Here is a 22,333-nt window from a genome sequence, read left to right on the forward strand (position 1 = left end):
CACATTTCCTGAGCATTTAGAAAATTCATCCAGCTCTTATCATTGCCAGCCACTGGGATTTCTGGGTCACTGCATTCAGTCAGGTAACTTCTTAAGCAACAAGAACCACTCCATTAGACTTACAAATTATATTGATACTGATATTGATGTAGAAAGTCGACAGTTTTTCTGCAGTGCACAACATCTCTCCTTCACTTGTGTTTGTGTTTCAAATGAAAGAAGGCAAATGAGGATTGTAAACATTAACGCATGCACTCTTTATAAAGTGTTCCGGTTGCCTCTTATGCTTGGAAACCACAACTTAAATGATTTTACTTCCTAGCAAAAAAAAAGGGTTAAGGATTTCAATGAATTACAACAGCAGATCCAGCAGCAGTGGTTAACCCAGAATAAACTAGTCCCAATCGTGAAGGACCGAAGACACAACCATCCCATGCAATTACTAACCAATAACCTGTCTCTGTATAACATGGAAGCTCCTGTCAGGCATCATTCCAGCAAAGATCGACACACACATGGCCTGATGCATGAATGAGCAACAGAAAGAAACTGGTACGAATGCCAGGGGAGCCAAACACCAGCTACTGGTTGACAGAGCAGTTGTAAGAGACTGCAAAAACAGACATATCAACTTGGCCACTGCCTGGACAGATTACAAGAGGAAATATGACTCATGTATACTGGAATGTCAGGATCTGTACAAGATTACAGGATACTAAGAACCTTCGTAAAGAACTCCATGGGACTGTGAAAGAGAACCCTGGAAGCCAACTCAAGGCCCAAGCTAACATCAAGTGTGGCATATGTCAAGGTGATGTACTGATACCGCTGCAGTTCTGCAGAGGCCTGAACCCCCCCATTAAGATCATCACAAAGGCTGGCTGTGATACCGATTCCAAAGTGGGGGAACAATCAGCCACCTGCTCTATGTGGATGGTATCAAGCTGTATGCCAAGAATGAGCAATAGCATCAAATGTCAAGCATAGCCATTGGTTCAGTGGAGAACATTCTGTTAATTCTCCGAGCTTCAACCTTTTTGGTGTATTCTCTTGTAGCCTTGTTGTATCTTGTAGCCTGTTTAGCCTTCCCTAAGGGATTGAGACCTTTATGTATTTCACAGGTACCCCTTTGTGTTGCCTTTATGTTAGCCTCTGACCATTTTTTTCTATGGAGGATCTACAAAGTGGTTGTAGAAAGTTTCAACTAGAGAAGTGAAGACTTGGACCTAGAGGTGCAGCAAAGTGTCTTGCCTGGGCCATAAAACCCTGCTATTGGACTACTGAAGATTTTAAGTAGGTATTATGGACTGCATCAAATTTGAAATCTTTGCTGCATCGCACAGGAAAGTATGCCATGTAGTCTGCAAAAAAAATGGTTCCTCAGTGTGTGACATCAACTGTCCAATATGGAGGAGGAAGTGTGACAGCCTAGCCCTGTTTTCGCTGGATCTAGGGTCAGTAACTTGTACAGAGTGAGAGGCACCCTGAAATGAAACAGCTACGACTGTATTCTGCAGCACCGTGCATACACCATGTGGTGTGTCTTATGGTCAGTGGGTTGACAGTCCAGCAAAAATAAATACCCCAGACAAAAGACCAAGCTATGCCAGAACACTACATTAGGACAAAGAAGAAAATACGGAGTGGCTAGCACAGTCTCCAGAAATCAACCCCCACTGAACTGGTTTGGGATGAACCTGACAGAGGAGTGGAAGCCATTCATGGGAACTTTGTGAAGAACATTTCTGATTTCCCTTGTAGGAGGATTATGACGTGTATTCAGCTGTTATATCTGCCAAAGGGCGCTAGCTAAACCAATAGTTTAGAGTGCATTTTAGTTCATAAATTGATTTTGTATAAATATAATGTGTTGAGATAAGGTCATGCCACCATACACCGAATGCAACACAACCTTGACTTACAAAGGTAGTTTATAGTCTGTGTTAGCAGGGTGACATTGATCTTTTTCTTACTGCTATATCATGACGGATGAGATTGACCAGTGTTGTAAAAGTGACTGTGATAATAACGGGGATAAGGCTCTTGAGTGACGTGCTTTACATCAAAGTAATGGCGTTACCTGAAGTCAGCTGGGCTTAACATGACAATTTTAAAGTTATTCACAGCAGATGGGCTGAATTATAAATTCACCAGTGTGTCTCAACATTCCTTTCGAACAAAGACGGCACATTATAGAGCACTCAATATGTTTTACACCTAGATTACCCATAAGACTAATAACTGCACTCGAGTATTGCACGGATGAATTCATGTTCATAACTTTAGACCTTATGTGGTAGTCTAAAGTGCTTGTACACCTATGTTTTGTTTTGGGGGTTTTTCTTGTTTGTTTTTGTTTTTTTTGGTAAATGGAAGTCCTCAATTCCCTCCTTTTGCTCAGTGTGAACCCATCAACCCAGCAGTCACTGAGGTTTTGATTTACAATACACAGCTCCGTTTAAAAACTTGTCACTAGAGTGCAGAGCTTCGTATAAATCAGAGGTTGTAGATTGAGATGTGCCCAGCTGATTATTAGCACAGAGTCTGGGACCAGTGATGAATGCCGCCATAACCTGCTGATGCATGAAGAGGGAAGTACATCATCACCTCCTTCATATACCCATGACAATCCTCCCCCGTTTTAGTCACCGCTTCACTGGCACTCAGGGCGGATTGGTTTTATCACTACAGGTGAGGGTTTGCTGCAGTCTGAAAGTGGTCTTTAATTTTCACATCATGAAATTGGCTAATCTATAGTTCACTTAACATGTTGCATAAAGGCCAAGACAAGCTGCGGAATAGTGGTGGGCTAACCAGCAATAAAACTATGTTGAGACAATGCAATATATATTTTTGATGCTGCACTGTGACTCAGCATATTCTGTGTAAGACTTGATCGCATGTCACAGAACAAGCATTTAGTCAATGGCTTTGAAAACTCAACACTTTTGATAACTAAAGTTTTTGTCAAAAACCTATTGGACAATGAAGCAAAAAGAGCTGCTGAGGCTTTTCAAGGTAAGTAGGGTTAGCAGTAAGGGTCAAATGAACTTAGCCAAATGTTTCATCTTTTAAATTATGCAAAGTGAAGGGTGTGTGGCATTACTAAAATAATGTAATATTAATTTTCTTTGCATGTTTATCAGAGCCCACTATTGCTGTGCTTTCTACAGGTTGAATTGTATTATTTGCACGTATTTTGGAACGTTACATTAGAGGAAATTTATAATGTCACACAATGCAGGATTTACACTCTTTCAGCAGCTCCTTTCATCTTCAGTCTTTCATGATAACACTGTCTTCTAACAATGTAAGTTGTTTAAATCCTGAGCAAGTAAACTGCTCCAGACAAGGAAGTGGCCCCTCTTTGCTGATGTTTTCTCCCATCTGTGGAACAGAAGTGAAAGAGAGATGGAGTGCTTGGCTCCCCAGGAGCAGAGCGAGAAAGGAGGAGGGAGCAGGGTCAATTACCTGAACACAATTACTGCGTCTAACAACTGCCATCCATCACTTGCATCCTCCCTCAGCACCGTGGCAACCATCCCATCCCCACATTTGGGTTTCCTTTCCCGCCAGATTGGCCAGACACTCTGTCATCCCAAAGAGGCCCCTCCCAGCACCAATTGAAAACCTGAGCGGCATTCTTAAACAACCTCAGTTGCACTCATTCTCATCCAGCTGGTCATCTTTTCTCCTGTATGCCTCATGCTTTACCACCCTCCTTCTCTGGCTGGAGGTAAGCTGCCCTTGACAATCAGGCCTCAGGGGGAGTGAGAAGGGTAGACCTGCCAGGCTGAGTGCTATCTCGATAGCAGCAATTGGGAGCTCTTAGACCGACTCACTGCCAGCAAATCAGGTCTGGAATCTCGCCAAGGCATATATTTCCAAAGGGATGACAGATCTAATGCCTCACAATGATGAAATAACCAGTTGGTGATTGCAGTTGGATGCTTTCCCACCCTAAGAAGGTATATTTGGATTGTTACATATTACCTGGTCTTGTCAGCTATCGAGCTTTCTGCACCTGTACTTGGATTTGTTCAGTGTCTTTGGTGAAAATAAAGCTTTCTGAAAGCTTATGTTTGAAGCTTCACTTCACCTGATTAATGTTGAATTAATATTCACTATCTCTTCCAACCGCAATTGGACTTTTGTGGCATGTTTGAATAAATGAATCAACCCATCATAAAAGATATCCAAGGGCAGGAGCCAGAGAAAGAAGTCCCAGATTGTCTGATCTGTAATAAAACAATGAGACTTCCCTTTGGGGCATATGGACACTGGCTATGCTAGAGTACGTGGGCGAGCAGCCACCCTGGCTGTTTTAGATGGATATTGGATGAAAGGTGGAATTCCATTTTAAGTGTGCCCAGAGGTAAGCTGTAAACATGCTTAGTCAATTTTTTTTCATCTCCCCCACATATTTCTGCAGGACACATACATTCCGAGACACTCATACATATATGTCTACTATAGGTGGTTGAAGAGGGATTTGGGAGAGAAAGACGCATGATCTGAATAGCAATGTGAGCACAGAATAGCAAAACAGGTGCTGCTGCAAGACAGGTGAGTCGGTTTAGAGGCAGAATGGCTGAAGTACAAGGTTATGTGCCTGCATGCCTAATGTGGGCCTCTTATGCTGTAGCCTTGGGTACTAAGGTTAGACCTTGAATGCTGTGTTTTAATAATTGCATCCCTGTCTGTTTTGTTTGTAGCACTGTCACTGCAGTTCTTTTTGTTCCCATCATAATTGTTGTTGGGAATTGATCTGAAAAGTCGTGGACAAACATGGGTCTATTTTTAACTCTATGAAACACCGTTTGTCAATCTTTACAGGTTATACGGAATTATGTTTGAGTGATACATGCTTCCTTATTATTAGCTACATGCTGCTTAAAAAAAAAAGACTTCAAATATAGGATGTGCTGGAGATAAATTTTAATAAACCAGAATGCAATAATTTGTAAATCTCAATTCATTTTATATCAATAAAACGAGCATGAGATCTGATGCCAAAACAGACATTTTACAGTTGAAGTTGATTTTAAGTATGACATGAAAGTTTGAAATTCTTTTGGAAATTATGAATGGATTTTTTTTACTGAAAAAATAAAAAGAGGAGAACATGCAACTTGTTAGCTGCTGACAAGTCAATAGCCTTCAATTCTGATGATACAAGGCTGCATTAGAGCTTTTGCATGGAAACCAAACAAACCATGTGAAAATGAACAACAATGCTGAAAAATACATTATAGGTTTAAAAGAAACTTTTACTCCCACCCATATAACATCTTTTTAAGAAAAGGGCAGGCATGTGTCGGATAGGAAGACTAACAGCATACTGCCTCAACAGTATGAATCAACAGTAAAAGAGTCCAGGAGCTGAAAGATCTGAAAAATAGGCATGCAAAAATTATAACAACCATGAGCCAAGATAAAAACTAAAAGTATTTTTCATTACATGGGTTCTTAACATTAAAGTCTCTGGGTTTTTCTCACTCAGTCAAACAAATACAAGGAGGCACTGTACGGATGGGGTGAAAACGATTGCTTTAAATATTTTCCTCACGTGACACTCTTTCGGCAAAGTCTGTCAGAATTCCACTGAGCTTATCTCAGCCCAGTGAGTGTCTTCTGGACTTCTGCAGATTTTGATAACCTGTACCTTTTCTTCTGTCTGTAGGGCCACAGCCCAATTACCCATCGAGAACACAGAGATCCAATCACAGAGCCAGGTCACGCACCAGTGTTCACCAGGCTCACAAAACAGTTCTGCAAAAAATTCCCAACATACCTGCCTCCGCTTCAGTCCTGGAGTTTATAAACCAGCTGCCAACTCACTTTTGAGCTAGCGTCAAGTCCAAATTCACCCAATGTTTGGATTTCAGAGCCAATCACTTGAAGTGTGCTTTTCTAATTGTCTCTCGAAACACCTTCTCTGCTGAAGCCTGGCAGCTTTTGCTTGTTAGCAAAAAACCCACTAGTGGAAGAGATGGGTGTGTGTTACCTCTGGACTTTTCAGAACTGTGCATTTTACTCAGTTGCCTTTATTTTATTGTTTTTTTGTTGTGATAGCCTGAGGGGCACCATTCCTCCTATTCATTGACCTGAGACAGGTAATGGAATGAGAAAGTCATGCAGGCTACGGTTGATGATCACTCAACTGCCCTAAGCACTTGACCACAAATAATTCAATTGTCTTTGAGCACTTTTCTTGCTCTTTTCTGTGAATTTAAGCAGGCCAAATTCATTAAGATTCTTTCTCGGGCCAGACATCTTCATTGAAATGATTTGGCTGTAAAGGTCAGTGCTGAAGACCTCTAATGACACCGGGGCCTGGGGTGTCTGCCAGACAATGTCACAATCACCACACTCAGGAGTGTGTTGTACACTAATGCAAGACCACTGAAACTTAACCAGTCTTGACAGCTCACTGCTTTCCAGAAAGGTCAAGCCCCAAGGCTATTCAGCATCAGCTCAGAAGACAGCCAGAAAGCCAGTTCTGGGAGTTGAACCATAGTTCAGTGTCCAAAGTGTGAAGCGTAGTGAAAGCAGCAGGCGAGGAGACATGGCAGAGCTCAAAGGACCCAAAAGTACCAGATTACTCTTGCAGATGGAAGCTGTTCACTCACAGCTTACTGTATATAGGTCGACTACATCTGTTCCGGGTCAGTGCATTATAAGAGAGTTTAACGGAGCAAAAAGACATAGTGCAGCCATCGGCAATTGGTGTGCAACTTACATCCTCCTACTTGACTGTTTGCTTAGAGGGGAGAAAAAAATCTGAGAAAAGAAACCATATCCGACACCAGGAAGTTGATCATGAGAAGGCATAAAAGACACCTGTGAAGGGGGAAATAACAAAGTAATAATAACAAATAATTAATTAAAGACAAACAACTCAAAACCAAGAAAGATGAGTTATTGGAAGTGAAGGAGAAAGAAAATTAAGTTAAAAAAAGAAAGAAATCACATATTCCCCTCAGATTGTGATTGGGAAAACAAGGCCTAGGACTCTCTGACATTTGAGCCAATCATATCAGTTAAAGAAAAATGCTGACAGACACACCCACTTTTACAAAAGCAGAAACCTTTAAAATAAAAGCAATGGGCAATTCACTGGATATTCTTTCAATTTTTTAAAGTGCCTTTTTATACTTATTTTTGGCATGTGCAAGTCTAATCCAACCTCAGAGTTACACCCTCCCACCTCCACCCCCACCTTCCAACCCCTGCGATCCCTGGTGCCAGATGGTGTAAATATAAACAAACATTCAGCAAATGCTTTGAGGTAATGAAAGGACAAAACACACATGCCTTTATACCCTCACACACTTTGCTTTCACCTTTGCTGTCCGCCTCCGTTCTCGAACTGCTCCACAGATGAAATCACACGCGCGATGTGACGCCAAAAGATCAATCATTTGTTTTATAGACATAAACCACCGACTGTAGTGGCACTCCGCTGTAGCGTGGAGGGGTGTAAATTTATATTCAAAGCCAAGTGAAAACCTTGCTGTGGACTGCTGGTCTGAGATGGGACGCAGCTGTGTAATTTATGCAGATTTCAGATCAGATGAAACTGTTTTTTTTTTCCTCTCCGTCTCTCCCTGGCTATTACCCAAGGGTAAGGAATTCCTTACGTTTAATAAAACAGATAAATTGTGATGTTGTTGAGAAAGAAGAATTACACAATCTAGTGCATTACCCACAAGGCATTATAATGGCAGAGATGTAATTAAGTAGTGAGCCACTGGGATGGGAAAGGGAGGAGGTTTGATTTGTAATATTACTCACTTTCAATCAGATCATAGAGGTGAAGTCAGCCAAAAGTGATGTATTTGTTATTTAATGTTTATCCCTGTTTGATGTAATGCCCGTGTTTTATGCCTTCGTGCCATGATCACAATCAGAGAGTATCCTCCACCCACATTTTGAGCCAGTTCTACTCTAACTCAAGCCACTTATGTCCATATTTTGGGTCCATCTCCCATCCGCTACTGGGCAGAAAGAGGAGATTCATCATTATTACTGCAGTGACAGGTCTATTACCTCAAGAGACTAAGGGGGGGGGGGGGGGGGAAATCAAAGAAAAAGCTTTGCTAAGAAGTCATGGTGGAAAACTCATTTAAGGACTGTGCTAAAGTTTTCACTCTCTCTGTGTTTGTTGTGAAGCAATTAAAGTAATGCCGTACTCATCGCTGTGAGCTTTCAAACATCTTCTCAAGTGTTCTCCTTTGCTGGTAGCGCCACAATATGATTTGTAACTGTAATTAGCTGAAAGCTTAAACAGTAAGATTAGAAGTGTTACATCTAAAGTGCTGCCCTCCCAAATTGTTGGAGACAACGGACTTGTATTTTTAAAATCAGAATTACTGTGTACCTTTTTTTTTCCCATGAACAAATAATAAAGATGCTTTTGGACAAACAATTGACCCTTCAACTACACCAGTGAAATTTCTTTTTTTGGGATCATTTGAGGCATATATGCAGAAATATGTAATTGAAGGTGTGCACTAAGACTCAATTGTTACATGATTAAAAAAAAGTGGAAAAAAAAATCACTTAACACAGCTGATGGCATTTGATTTCCAGCTTACCTTCACCACTCCAAGAAAACCATACACCAATATCTCAAAGAAGACAATCCAAGATATTTTGATATACGGAATGCTCCCCCTCCCTTTTCCAATTTCCTTTTCTCTATCCTTTGTTACCCAGTGAGTGTCATCATTTCCTTATCTTCCTGAATGGGTGAAAGGAAACAAGTATTCGCACCGTGTACCACTGAGATATATCCTTTCCTATTCCTGCAGGAATGCTATCAGATAAAATACAGATGCAGCTACAAAAGGAATTCTACCAATTGTCAAGACGACGAGACTGAAGTTCATGGTTTTCATATCATTTACTTTTTAAATTGATGTTGTACTGCTTGTAATAGTTTTTTTTTTTTCCCTTAGCAATTTAAAGCATGGTCTTGTTTCTTTTAACGCAAGCAACTGGTTCTATGTTGGATAACTCATTTTCATTAGAAAATATAAACTTATTTTCTACATTATCAAAGCCATCAAGCACTTAAAAGTGAAGCAAAATAGGAAAGTAGCAAGCAAACATCAATCGAGAACAAATTAAGAGTTTTAAAGAGGCATTATCATTATTTGGACTTTTCATCAAACAGTACTCAGTCCTTTTCCTTTTCTTTTTTTCTTTTTGTTATTGACAAACAGTGTTGCCGTATCACTGTAAGTCCCAGCAAAGAAGTGATAGGTGGCACACAGCTGCACAAACAAACTTGGGTAAATGCACCACTGGGATAGGATCGAACGACTTGTCCAGCATGAAGACAGAACTAAGGTGGGTGCACTCAGGAATCATCCCCCCGGTGAGATCTTGAGTAAACGAGACAACCTTGCCATGTAATGTCCTATCTTCAACAAGCCTATGAATGCATGACACACACTGGCACAGGAGATAAGTGTTGAAGATGGGAAAGAGGTGTGACAGTAGATAAGACCAGGCAGAAGCTGATGGAAAGAAAGAAAAGCAGAAAAGAAGGAGGGTGGGGGTGAAGTGATAGACTGGACTCTGCCAGATAGGAGAGGAGAGTTACTGACATTCTGCTGCAGAGTCATTCACTACCCGATTCAGCTTTGCCAAGTTCTTCTGGTTTATGAAATTAAATTTGCTATCTACTTTTGATGGTAACTCATCTTCAAGACACTTGGCAAACTACTCTGAAGGTGTGTGGCTGTACTTCTGTTTGTTGTATGGGCATGTTTTCTAGACAAAGTCTTTTATGACAATAAACTCATCTGAGGGATGATTTAACATGGGCTCATTCCCACATATATTACAAAACTCCGCAGCATGGCAAAGTAGCTATGAAGTCGCGACCATTGAAGACTTTATCAGTTTCAGCCAGCTTGGGGTTCTTGGAACCAGAATTGCAGTACCTTAAGGCCTTGGTCTCAGAGCCATCTGTGCTTGCTCGGCTCATGAGGCAGATGTATGTTTCATAAGCTTTCCACAACCTAATAGCTTTATTTATGTGTTCCAGTGAATGCTGAAAGGGGAGGCATGAAAACAGTAAACACCAGCTGAACACAGTTACAGTTCTTTCCAGGCCAAAGTACAGACAAAGGGGAATGTGATTAGATGAATCACAGGGAATACTCGCCGTGGCCCATTTAAGTGTTCTACCATGAGATCCACATCGCGAATCGTGATGAGGTTTGAAATGTAATAAGAATATATGCTATTAATATCTTCAGTCCAGTTGATAAAATATAGATTAAGACAGTCATTTTCCAAATGAATGCCTGCCATCTGATATGGACAAATTTACAGTGGCTATTAGGCTATGATGAGGCAGCAGATAAGTGTGTGCAAGAGCTGGCTTTTCAGACAAATAGAGTTTGACATGCAGCAATTTGATGCATTTACTCTTTGTGGTTCTTGTCAAAGCTGTGCCCATTCCACATTCAGGGAAACAAATAGGTGGTGACTTGGTGTCAGTCAGGGTGCTTCACCAGCTCACAGATCAGTGCCAACCACAGCTGCATTCAATGTTTACTTCAATTTCATGATTTTTATATGTGCCCAGCGTCAGGTAAAACAACAACAAGCAGAGACCCAAGGAGCTCTAGCACCAAGTGCACTTGTGAGCATCACTGTAAACATGGTGTTTGCAAAGTACAATCTGACTGGAACAAAAATCCCGTAACAACTCACCACTTAGATTCAGGACGTTCTGCTCAATTACAGTTAATTATAAGTCATCTAGCAGGACAACAGAGTATGGAGGGCTCTCTCCTGATATGTGCCCACTGGCTCCAAAAAGTTAAATACTTGAAGATACTGTACTGCACAGGCACAAATAAACTAAACATCCACCTCTGCAACTTGAAGTTGGCAGTGACCCTCCCATCCACCACCACAAGCTCACAAATGTGTGGCTACCAGCCAAGAAGGGCGCCAGTGTGTCCATATGTGCCCTGCAACCGCCACCATGTCCAGCACCTGGGCAGGAAGGACATGATACGTCACCACTTTCTCCTCCCGTGCCGGGGCCTTTGCAGGCACCAGGCCCAAGTAGGAATCTCACACGGCTCGATCAAGCTGTGCCTGATCAGCTACCTGGCCACCTCGCTGCTGAAAACCAGCCCCAGCATTGAAAATCCAGCAGAAAATCAAAATGTATAACTTGTGGTCAAAACAGCGTGAGTCTGAGGTGAGAATTAAATGACAATGTTTTACTGTCAGAGGTGACGTAGTGTGTGTTGCGCACTGTGGAATTGAAATACATGGATATTGCTGTGAGTTCAACGTGTGGTTAACAGGTATATTTTTTTAATGTGCACACTTCTTACAGTTCTTTCTTCCCATCAATTTAGGGTTAAGTGGACGGTTATTACAGGAACACCAGCCATTACAATATGCTCAACTCATACTTGGGAACTGTTACAATATGAAAAGTCAACACTGAAGGTGAGAGGCCCAAGTACTTTTAACTCCTCGTTGTGTGTGTATGTAAGATGTGACAGCCATAATGGTGGCCTGTCACAGGCGCTCACATAGCTGTGGTTAAAATCAGTTCTCAGAGAAGGAGAAGCTCATCGTCGTGGCATTGAGCAAAAAGTCTTGGGAGACAGCTTTCACCAAAATTCTGATTGGAGCTGATGTGATGAGCTGAAAAAAAAAAATCTACGTATGTGGATGGAATCATAGATCAGTGCACTCAAATCCCACAAGATATTTTTAGACATTTAAAAAATGGCAAGCAGGAATTAAAGCAAGAACAGAAAGTCAGCCTGGTGAACTGAAAAGTGTTTCAGGATGTTTATGACAGGTGCAATTTTATATCAAAAGCAGTAGTTAGATTAAATAAAAAGTTAATAAGCGGTGAATGCTGTTTATATGTGAAGGAGCAGTGCTCGAACAGCACTGTCAAATATCTTCCTCTTCCATTAACTCAGCTTTACTGGAGCCTTCCAGTCAACATTAATGATGACGATAAACCCAAATGTAACCTCACATACTGCTGCATGTTTCCTGTTTGTCTGTCTGTTTTTGTTGAATAAATGGTTGATGTTAATATGTGAGTGATAAAACAACTAAAGGATCAGCAATTTGAGATAAAAGCTGACTGAAATTAATCCAAAGTGCAAATAGTCATCAGCCTTTAAAACTGTAGAAAATTGAATAGAATATTAATTCACTGACTGAAACATCTGTCATGTGTCCAACTGAAAATAAACAAAAGAAATAAGCTAAAATACAAAAACTGTACTGCTTTTAAATTCTGGTGGTTGCTAAATGATGGGAAACAGTATAGAAAAAGCAGAAATTGTTGCATTGCAAAAAACCCTAAATGTTTATCTTTATCTTGCATTCTTAGAAGAGAAACAAAGGTACTCTGACATATCCAAGTGACAAAGGGAGGAAGAGAGTGTAAAGTGATAAATTAGGGGACCGGAGTGTATCTGGTTCCTGTTTCTTCAGCAACTGCCTCCAGTCAGGAGTGATACGAATTACTTTCTGCAACAAATTAGTTGTGTTTGCGCGTCATCCCCTGGAGTTATGGCCATGGCTTGTACTTGTTGTACTCCTGTGTGTTCTTTTTTTTTCTTTCTTTTGTTAACTCAATTTTTCTCTGTCACCTGTTGCAGCCAATTATTGATATTGGCTGTGTTGCTGTCTGTATCTCTGCCAAGGTCTTGATGGGTTGTTACAGTTGTACAACACATGAAGTCATTATTTACTGACAGGTGCACAGAGGCGAGAGTCGCGTGAGCATTAATGAATTTAAACTCATTTGTGACGAGTAGCTGACTTTTCGCTGACTCACAAGAAGATAAACGACCCATTTACACTGCATCTGTTTGAGCTGGGATGACCTCATCCCAGATTGTTAATAGCACACTAAATTTATACAATGAAATCATAGCAGTTGCAAAGCAATTCACCTCTCAACAGTAGAACTACAAAATACCTTAAACAATTCATCTGTCTGCTTCGTTAAACACATATGTCTCGTGCAGCTATATTGTGTGCCAGTGTTCAGGTTTTTTCTTTATTACTGGTTGACTTCAAGATAATGTTGATTTAAGCCACAACCAGTTTCATCTTGTCAAGTAAATTGACTGCATTTTTGATATTAGTTTTGAATTTAACTGCAAAATATAGAGTCAGGAAGACAAAAAGATGGATACTAGATGCTTTAGATGATAAAAAAGGAAAAAAAAAAAATACAATCAGTGAGGGGAACAAAGAAATAAATTGAAGCAGAAAGAGGAAAAATGAAAAACATCCAGGGTCACAGGAAGGTGGTGGAGGGAAAGATGGAAAACAGAAGATGGAAATTGCAGAGCAGAAATGGTGAGTGGAAGGTACCAAAGCAATGAAGACAAAACATATTGCGCAAATAGACAGAGCAGGACAAAAAGAGAAACGCGGGCTGGAGCAAGGTAAGTGAATGTGAAAGTAAAAAAAAGAGCATTAAATCGAAAAAAGAAAAAAAAAACAATAGTAAAGAAAGTAAAAGACAATCAGAACTACAGAAAAGAAATGTATATGTGGCAGGTGGCAACAAGAGCGAACATCAGAGCGCAAGATAAAGAGATGACAGAATACACAGATTAGATATCCACAATGAAGGGGGAATGGATGTATCATTTATTGGATAAGTAGTGAAGGATGAAAAGGACTGAAGATAAGAAAGAACAAGAGAGGAACTTCAAAAAGGAGAAAGATGGAGGGGGCTTGTTCTGTTTGTCCTGACTCTGAGCAGCCTGCTAAGCAGATGATGATAAATGAGGTGGTAGGATAGTCGGCTCCCTGCTCCGCTCACCGGATGGAGAGTCGCACACAAGTCTTTTCATCGTAATTACCCCTCACTTACCATTAGCGCTGCCACAGCCACTCGGTTCCACCATCAGTCCATTGCTCCGCCCCGGCTGTCATCTCCCATTGGTCCCTGGCAGCCGAGCATCTTTCAACGACTCATGGGATTGGACATCTCAAATGAGCTGAAAGCCATTAGTCCACAACTTCGCTGAATGTGTGAATCTGAAAACACAGAATAGATCCAAATTCATCAGGCTGCAGGTCAATTTCATAGTGAGTCCACATTGTTGAAAGACACTGAAAAAAATTAATTGTTCCAAGGAGCTTTATATCGAACCATCACAGAAGTCTACAACCTCATTTCTCACCGTATTACTCTATTCTGGCTTGATGGGTAACCTTGTTGTGAAATTCATAAATCACTATGAATACTTAGACGTAACTTATAAATCTAGTGTGAGATGTAATTCATTCTATTCATAGCTGAGATGAAAGCGAGACAAAGGAAGGTTTCACATTTGTACAACAGCGGTATCTCCACAGTGGTTTGTCTCTCATGTTGGAAATTCGGCAATTAGGCAGGATGATCATCAGAAAGTCAATTTAATAAGCTGGATGAACCCTCGGTAGCAGGTTAATTTAAAAAACTGGAATTCTAAAGACGGTTGACAAGAGAAATTTCTTTAATTACTAATTCAATCCTTTAAAATACAACAAAGCCCAATATATTTTAGATATAGATCATGAAAAATTATCTCCACAATTCTGAGCACGTTTTCATGTTTGCCTTTATACTAATAGGAGTAAGAGGAGCGCTAACTGTTGTACGAATTAATGTCTTAAATTTTACATTTTGCGCCAGGAGCTCAAAAAGCCAAAGCAGGAAGAAAACAAAATATTTGGTTAGCTATGAATCCATACGATGTCAATTTGGAATCCTCTTTTCTCTAACAAACCCAGTGAGCAACACTATTTTTCCTAGATTAGGGCAGCCTCAATCCAAATGAAGGAACTTGAAGGGGTGACGTTATGAATACTAAATCAATTACTGTATTGGATGGAGTTACACCTCTTCAGTCACACAAATTCAGGCAAAAGTTGATTTACATATGAACACATTCAGTAGTCTCACTCTCCAGGCTAATTTTATACTTCATTCACATAATATATTGTAGTATTTAAACTAAATCTACCCTTTAAAAGTTTTTCAGAGTCACACAATGAAATGTGAAGCAGATGAAACAGTATGTTTAAGACAGTCTTCACAGACGACAAAGAGCCACCTGCTTTTTGGTTTTGTTAATTATCAAAGCAACAACAAACCATCTTCCATTTTCCAAATGGAGTGGCCCGTGGTAATTTTTTTTTTTTTTTTTTTTTACCAAAGTTTCCCCATCTTGGTTGTTATTGATTGAGCTAGAGGAGTCTGGACAGTCCGTAATTACACGGAACGACTGGTGGGTGTAAAATTAGCCTTCGTGTCATTAGACCAGAACGACAGAGTGGTAAAAGAACAAGTGCGGCCGGGATGAATGATGACTGAAGGCCAATTAAAAGACAGAGCAAAGGAGAGATGAGAAGAGCGGCCGAGGACGTGGCAGAGAAGCATATGGATTTGTCTTGGATAATGAACTCTTCAAATGCAATCGATCTGTTGAGAAAGAGACGATGAATCAAAGATCCACTTTGAAGAAGCTCAAGGGAATCACAGGATAGTTTGCTTTAGATCTTCAGATGAATTTGTAAGCATCAAATTGGTTTTCTCTTAACACTGGGAAATTGTTCTTTTCAATAGATACTAACCCACTTTTAATGGTAACAGATCTTTTGTTGTGTTTTAAACTCTTAAATGGCCAATCTCTAGAGTCGACTTTCTTTTGTGTTGCTCTGATTGATGAATGATGTGACCTTCCAGTGCTATAATGATGCACCCAGAACCAGCACCAAAGGTTTCATGTTATACCAAACTGCCGAATAGGATGACATTCTGGAGAACAAAGCTAATTGTTCACAGGAATATTCTTCACTGTTTCATGTTACATTTCCTCAATTTTTCAAAGGCAGGTTTCAGTATTTTATCAGTTCAGACACGCTTTCTGTAAGTTCTGGGTCATAACAATCAGAAGCTAGAGAGGCAAGGTCATGACTGGAGGCTCGGAGGTTCAAATATCACTGCCACCAGGTCGCCACTGTCCATCTCCGAGCAAATCCCTTGACCTGTAACTTTCCACCACAGCTAGTCTGGGTAGATAAGGCTAACTATGAACAGGATGGGTTAAATGCTTCTTTGAAGGAAGATCAAACAACAAACCTTTTGGGAGATTCAACGTAGGATAGCAAGGTCTCACTTTGCACTATAAAGAAAAAGTAATGTTTCTGTGCAGGTTGAATTCAAAGAGCTGCTTGAGGAGAAAACAGCACCAGTAAAGCTGTAATGTCCAAACCTTAAAGAGCAGAGATGAAAAAAAGAAAACTTTGCTGCTGCTGTTCTTGTTGATGTTTTAATTGCAGCTCTACATCAGCATCAAAACACACTGATATTTGTAATTTTTCTGACTGAGAAAGTATATGAAAAGAAGATGAGACTTTACAGGACACTCTAGCATCACAGCCAATAACTAATTAGTCATGTATCAACCTTCAAGAAACAACAGTAAAGGTCTGCAGTTGGTAGAATAAACAAAAAAAAAAAAAAACAGCTCCTTTTAACATACGTCACATTCGATGGATTGCTAGCATGAAATCTAGCATTTGATGGAAGAACAAATTCTTGTCCAACATTTTTTCTTCCCTCCGTAAACCAATAACAGATGTGGTGCATTTCTGCTATATTGATGGTTAAGTGTTTATAACATTTTGGTTACAGTCCCCTGTAAGCCTCTGTCCAACAAAATGAGTTCTTTGAATAAAATGAACTGACATCAGCTCTGTGTGGATTCTAATCTCTGGAACCAGAACGTCTCCCTGACGTGCCTGCAAACTTTTACTGGTCGTAATCAAATTAAAATTTGAGGGGAAGAAGTGCAGGAAAAAAAAAAGAAATCAGCATGTTCAGCACATGTTCATGATTTTAAGAATAAAATAATTTCATTTACTGCACCATGGAATACTCTATAAGCTGTGTGAAAAGGTAAAATATTTATTTGTGATCAAACAGTCTAAGAGCTTTTCAGAACAAATGGATAATATGAAAACATTAAAATTTGCCTACAGTTCACTAAAACGGGTCGCAACAGTTCAATTCATTCCTTTTAATTTACTGTTCAAATAAATGTTACACTGGTGTGACTGAGTGGTAATGTCAGGGATTTCTGAAAGTGTGTGTGTGTGTGTGTGTGTGTGTGTGTGTGTGTGTGTGTGTGTGTGTGTGTGTGTGTGTGTGTGTGTGTGCGCGCGCACTGTCAGCACAGCATGTATTTTCACAGGAATAATACATTCACACTGTAGTAATTGACAGATGTGGACAGCCAGATATGTCAATCTATCTTTCGCACCACTTTCCTCTGTTCAGGTTTCATTCCAGCCGGATACAGGGGGAATCCAGGGCATCATGGGTGAATACAGAGAAACAGACAAGCACACACACTCAAGCTCAAACTTGAAATTTTAGAACTCTAACTCTCTCTCTCTCTCTCTCTCCTCTCTCTTTCTCTCTCTCTCTCTCTCTCTCTCCCTCTCTCTAATTCAGATCTGGTGACCAACAAGGCCTTGGTTTTCACTATTGCTTCCTTTCAAAATTCTTGCACGATCTTGAGCTGCATGCTTTGCACACCAGAATATGTCTTGTCTGTCGGGCTTTTCACGCATTCAGAGATATCGTGTCGGTCAGTATTTAGACATATCCACAGGCATTCATGGTGCTATCTAAAAATGTCATCTCTCAACACCTTTTTGCACTCATACAGTCTCATATCAACACATTCTGACCTCTTTGTCTCGGCCAAGCTCACACCAATTAAACTGGTCCCCATCTGAGCCAAAATATCTTGGTCTCATTTGATCAAGCATCAGTAATCTTTTCATGGAGCGTACTTCACACAACTTAGGGTGAAAGGAAGCTCTATCAGGGCCCAGCTGACATTTCCATCTGAAACAAAGAGACACCCAATCACACAACACAGTCAAACCTTTGAGCTATTTTGAGTTATCAGTTAACAGAACACATGTTTTCTGGACTGTGAGAGGAAGCTACAGTTATCTTTTCCATTTATTTATTTTTTATTTCATTAATTGTGAATATTAATCTTGTTAAGCTTGTTATTTTGATTGCGTGCCGAAGGCTAAGATTAGTTTGAATTACACACACACACACACACACACACACACACACACACACACACACACACACCCTCACAGAGTGTGTTATTCATGCAATTCATGTTGCTAACAGACCAAGGCATCACTTCAGGATCGTGGTCTTGATCATGGATTGCTGGTCACCATTTTTGTTCCATTCTTTTGGAAACTTTGTGAATCATATCCTTAATTTTCTTTGCCAAAACACATTCCAGAGGGACCAACCTAATATCTCATAACCACGTACATTGCAGTCGTTCTTAGTTTTTGTTAGGGAGAACTTGATTTGCGAGTTATGTGTCACGAAAATGGAGTGTATTTTCTTTTGCTGTATTTCCAACTTTAAGCCTGGAGTTAACATTGTGTTTGAATTTCCTCCTGATGAAACTATGCCCAACTTGTCAAATGAGAAATCAATGCCATTACCAACAGGTTGCACAATTTGGTATCAAGCTACGCTTCTCTGATACTGTACAGCAATCAGCTGGTTTCTATTTAACCTCCTATTTATTTATTGTGTGTGAGTTTTAAACCATGGTGTCACTGAAGTTTTGATTTGCTTTGGTGTTTTGTTTTTTTTCCTATTTTTTTTTTCCAGCAGATCTTTTCCCCATTACTTCTTCTTTTATCCAGAAAACACTGAATTCAATAGTACTGAAATAAGATTTGGAAATGAGTGCAGTCTCACCTCCATGCTAGCTGTGATGACAGCAATGTTCAAGTGTTTTTGGGGTCCACAAACCACTCATTGTCGTTTATCAACAACGCAACACACTGAAATTGCAAGCAGGGAAGGCAGAAAATGTTCAGGATCAGTCTATTTAATTTGTTGGTTGGGCGACATTTTTCACAGCAGTCGATGCTCTTGTGTGTCGATCCACATTTACTCAGAAGCAAATAACTGTTTTACAAAAGCCACTTTGGAAAGACAAGTAGCAATTTGGTGGGAAATGCAAAAATGGTTCCCCTGTGTGTGGTAAGACACCAGTTTTCATTATTAAATATTTTATAACACTTCATTGCTGACGTTGGAAGTCTTTCCAACAACTGTGTTCTGTGGGGCTGCATTAAATGGACTTCTTCCACCTACTGACTCTGAAACTGCTTCACACTTATTTATAAAGCAGTAGTGAGTTAGTTTCATTATTATTCCATAATAGATTTCACTTACAATACAAAGTATGTATCCACTTTCCCAGCAACAGGAGTGTTGTTTGTCACATTCATCAGTCTATCCACCGGGAGGCATTGATGGACGAACAGGACAGGGGCGTCATGGAGACAAAGGGAATAATCCTGCAACTTTACAAATGATTGGCAGCTATATTTTATCGGCCAGGATCTGCACATAACTAGATTTTCTATAATTATACTAATAAAAGTTGGCAAATCATAACTGCTGCTGTTGCATCTTTTTTGAAGTCTGTTACCATTGTCGGCCATTAAAAGACACACATGAACTAGACACTCCTGGTAAAGTAAAAGTAATAATCAAGGTTAAATGAAGAAAATATAGTTCAAGCAGTATCACAGCAGGCATACTGTTTTCAAGTTCCAAACATTCATTTATTGCACTTTGTAAATTCTCAGGTTTGCCAAGCAAAGGTGAGCAGCACTGAGTGAAGTCAGTTTCTCATTTTGCCCCAGGGCCATTGAGCAGAGCCATGCCAGTTGGAGGATCTGACTTTTTGCTTGCATGATAAAAAATACATGTGAATTAAAGCACTACATTCACACGAACACACACACCGATTCTGTCACCTCCATTGTCCTCTTAATCTGAATCCTTAAATAAACCCTGAGCCCTGGGCTCCGAGGCTTATTAATATTGCAGCCCCGTCACTATTCATTATGAATGAGAACAAGTGTGAAGACGCCAAACAGGCTGCAAAACAGTACAAGGCTGTGGCTGTAACAATGCAGGTCACAGAGATAATCGGAATGCCCCTCCAACCTCAGTTTAACTGACTGGCCTTGTGATTTTTTTTTTCTTCTCTCTGTTACATGTGAGCAATTGTCCAGTATTTATGTTGATAGAATCAATGAAATTACTTTTCTCAGTGATTGGGATTTTGTTTTCTTTCTTTCTTATATTGCTGACGATGACATTTCCGTGAGTTTATATGTAGTGACAGAAGCTAAACGGATGACAGATTTTCTGCTTTTTTAATAAATTAGAAACATAAGTCGCTCAAATAGGAGTCACGCAAATTGTTTCAACCGCCAAGGTGTCGATTTCTATCGCAGCTCTCCTACCTCTGCCACAGTTTAGTAATGTAAATGCAGATCGGAGGACCTCTCAGAGCTCCAGGAGTGTCTCTCTGTATAAAAAATTTACCTTTTTTCCATTAAAATGTCCTGTGACATCTGTGATGCCTGACCTGGCTCTGGAGTTGGTGGCAGAGTGAAGCCACTGTGTGCTGAGCCTCGTTCTGTCGCACACGCCTCACGTTGATCCCAGAAGTGAATACAATGACTATAGTTAACTAAGGTCAAGCCCATTTTGATTTACCAGGAAGTCTGAGCTGGTGAAGAAAGAAAAACTTTTTCTCAAATTATTTACAAACACAAAAAAAATTGACTTTTGATGAGACTGACAGCATAGGTGAAACTCAAAATATAAAAAGCAAAACAGGAAACAGAAAGTTGTTACAAACTCAACTCATAAAATTGATGAAAGTATTAATTTAACATTAATTTGTGTCTTGTGCTATTTGCCTAGATTCAACAATTCAGTTAAAATTGCAAAACAACCTGCATTCCCATATTTATGGTGAATAGCTCCTAAAGAGTTTTCATAACTTGTAAAAGCTTGTCAAATAGCAATTATACTCAAAAGTAAAGCATTTTCTCCGACAAGAATGCTCCAGATCCAGACAATCACAATCCTATTTTGTCTCTGCTTATCTAACATTTGAATACTAAATAGAGAGAAGTGCACTCAAGGCATGTAACCTGTTTCTGTCATTTAGTAGGGCAATCCATAGTGGCTTTTCTCATTCTAACTTTTTCCCCCTAATTTTATTCTGAATTAAACCCACCTTATTATTAATGTTGATCTTAAAAGAGCAAAACAGATGTCCTGGATGTTATCTTCTTGTTCCAAAAATGAGGTTTTTTTTTTTGTTTTTTTTTACAATATGACTGTTTATAGGTATATTTATGTCCCTACTGCACACTCTTCTCTAATCTTCTCCAGTTTTTGCTTTTTCTGTTACATTTCTCAAACACTGACACACACTTAACTTCCATTGTGTCTCTGACACTGTCTCTTCCTCAACCATACATGCAAATACGCACTTTACTTTCATTCTCCAGGAGAAAAATGACTGTGTCTGCGCTGCCAGGTGTGTTCTCAGCGGTAGGCCATGACCCCAGACAGAGATCAGCTCTCTGCTTCGCTGTGGGGATACAACGACAAACCCGCTCAAAACATTTATTTTCTCATCTGCCCTCTGTACTCCTGTTATTATTTCTGACAGCCCCCACTGACAGGAATGTTGTATTGTTGACAGGCATTTTCCTGTTGTAGCATTTTAGTTTTCAAAGGTTCACTTATTTACCTTCAAACTTAGGGGTGAGAGGCCCACAGAAATATCCATGTCTACAATACATGTTCTATATTTTTATGCGAATAATGTGGCAGGGGGTATCGTGAAAGCTCTAGCCTTTTGTGATGAAGCTGAAAAAACATCATCCATCTGCAGTGCCAATCAACCTTATGGAACTTTTTTCTAAGTTGCACTTCATTATATTGCTGGGTGACCTTAAACTTTACTGTTTTTTTTAGATAGTGTTTTTAGATTTACTCTCCCTATCTTGTATTAAAACACAGCCAGCAGCTGTTTTCAGTGAAAACTCTGAAGCTGACTAATGCAATGAACACTGGGTTTCCAACACGCAGCTCTGAATGCTCACACTTGAGCCGTTGTTTTTGGACAGTGTGATTTAACTGCCCTTCGAGGGGCAAATAGCATACCTGCAAACATGTCATTATCCATAAAGGCCAAAAAGGTGCGTTCAGCAATACAGTCCCTGTTACAGGTGCTGCCCTTTCTCAATATAATAATAATCAACAACATGTGATCAAATTTGCAGTTTGCTCAAATGGAAAACAAGAATGTACCAAAATATAAGTTAACCTCTGGATGTTTTGATCACATAAGTCACTGATGAATATGCTTCCAGA

This window comes from Salarias fasciatus, chromosome 23, assembly GCF_902148845.1.
Source record: "Salarias fasciatus chromosome 23, fSalaFa1.1, whole genome shotgun sequence".
Classification (NCBI taxonomy): domain Eukaryota; kingdom Metazoa; phylum Chordata; class Actinopteri; order Blenniiformes; family Blenniidae; genus Salarias; species Salarias fasciatus.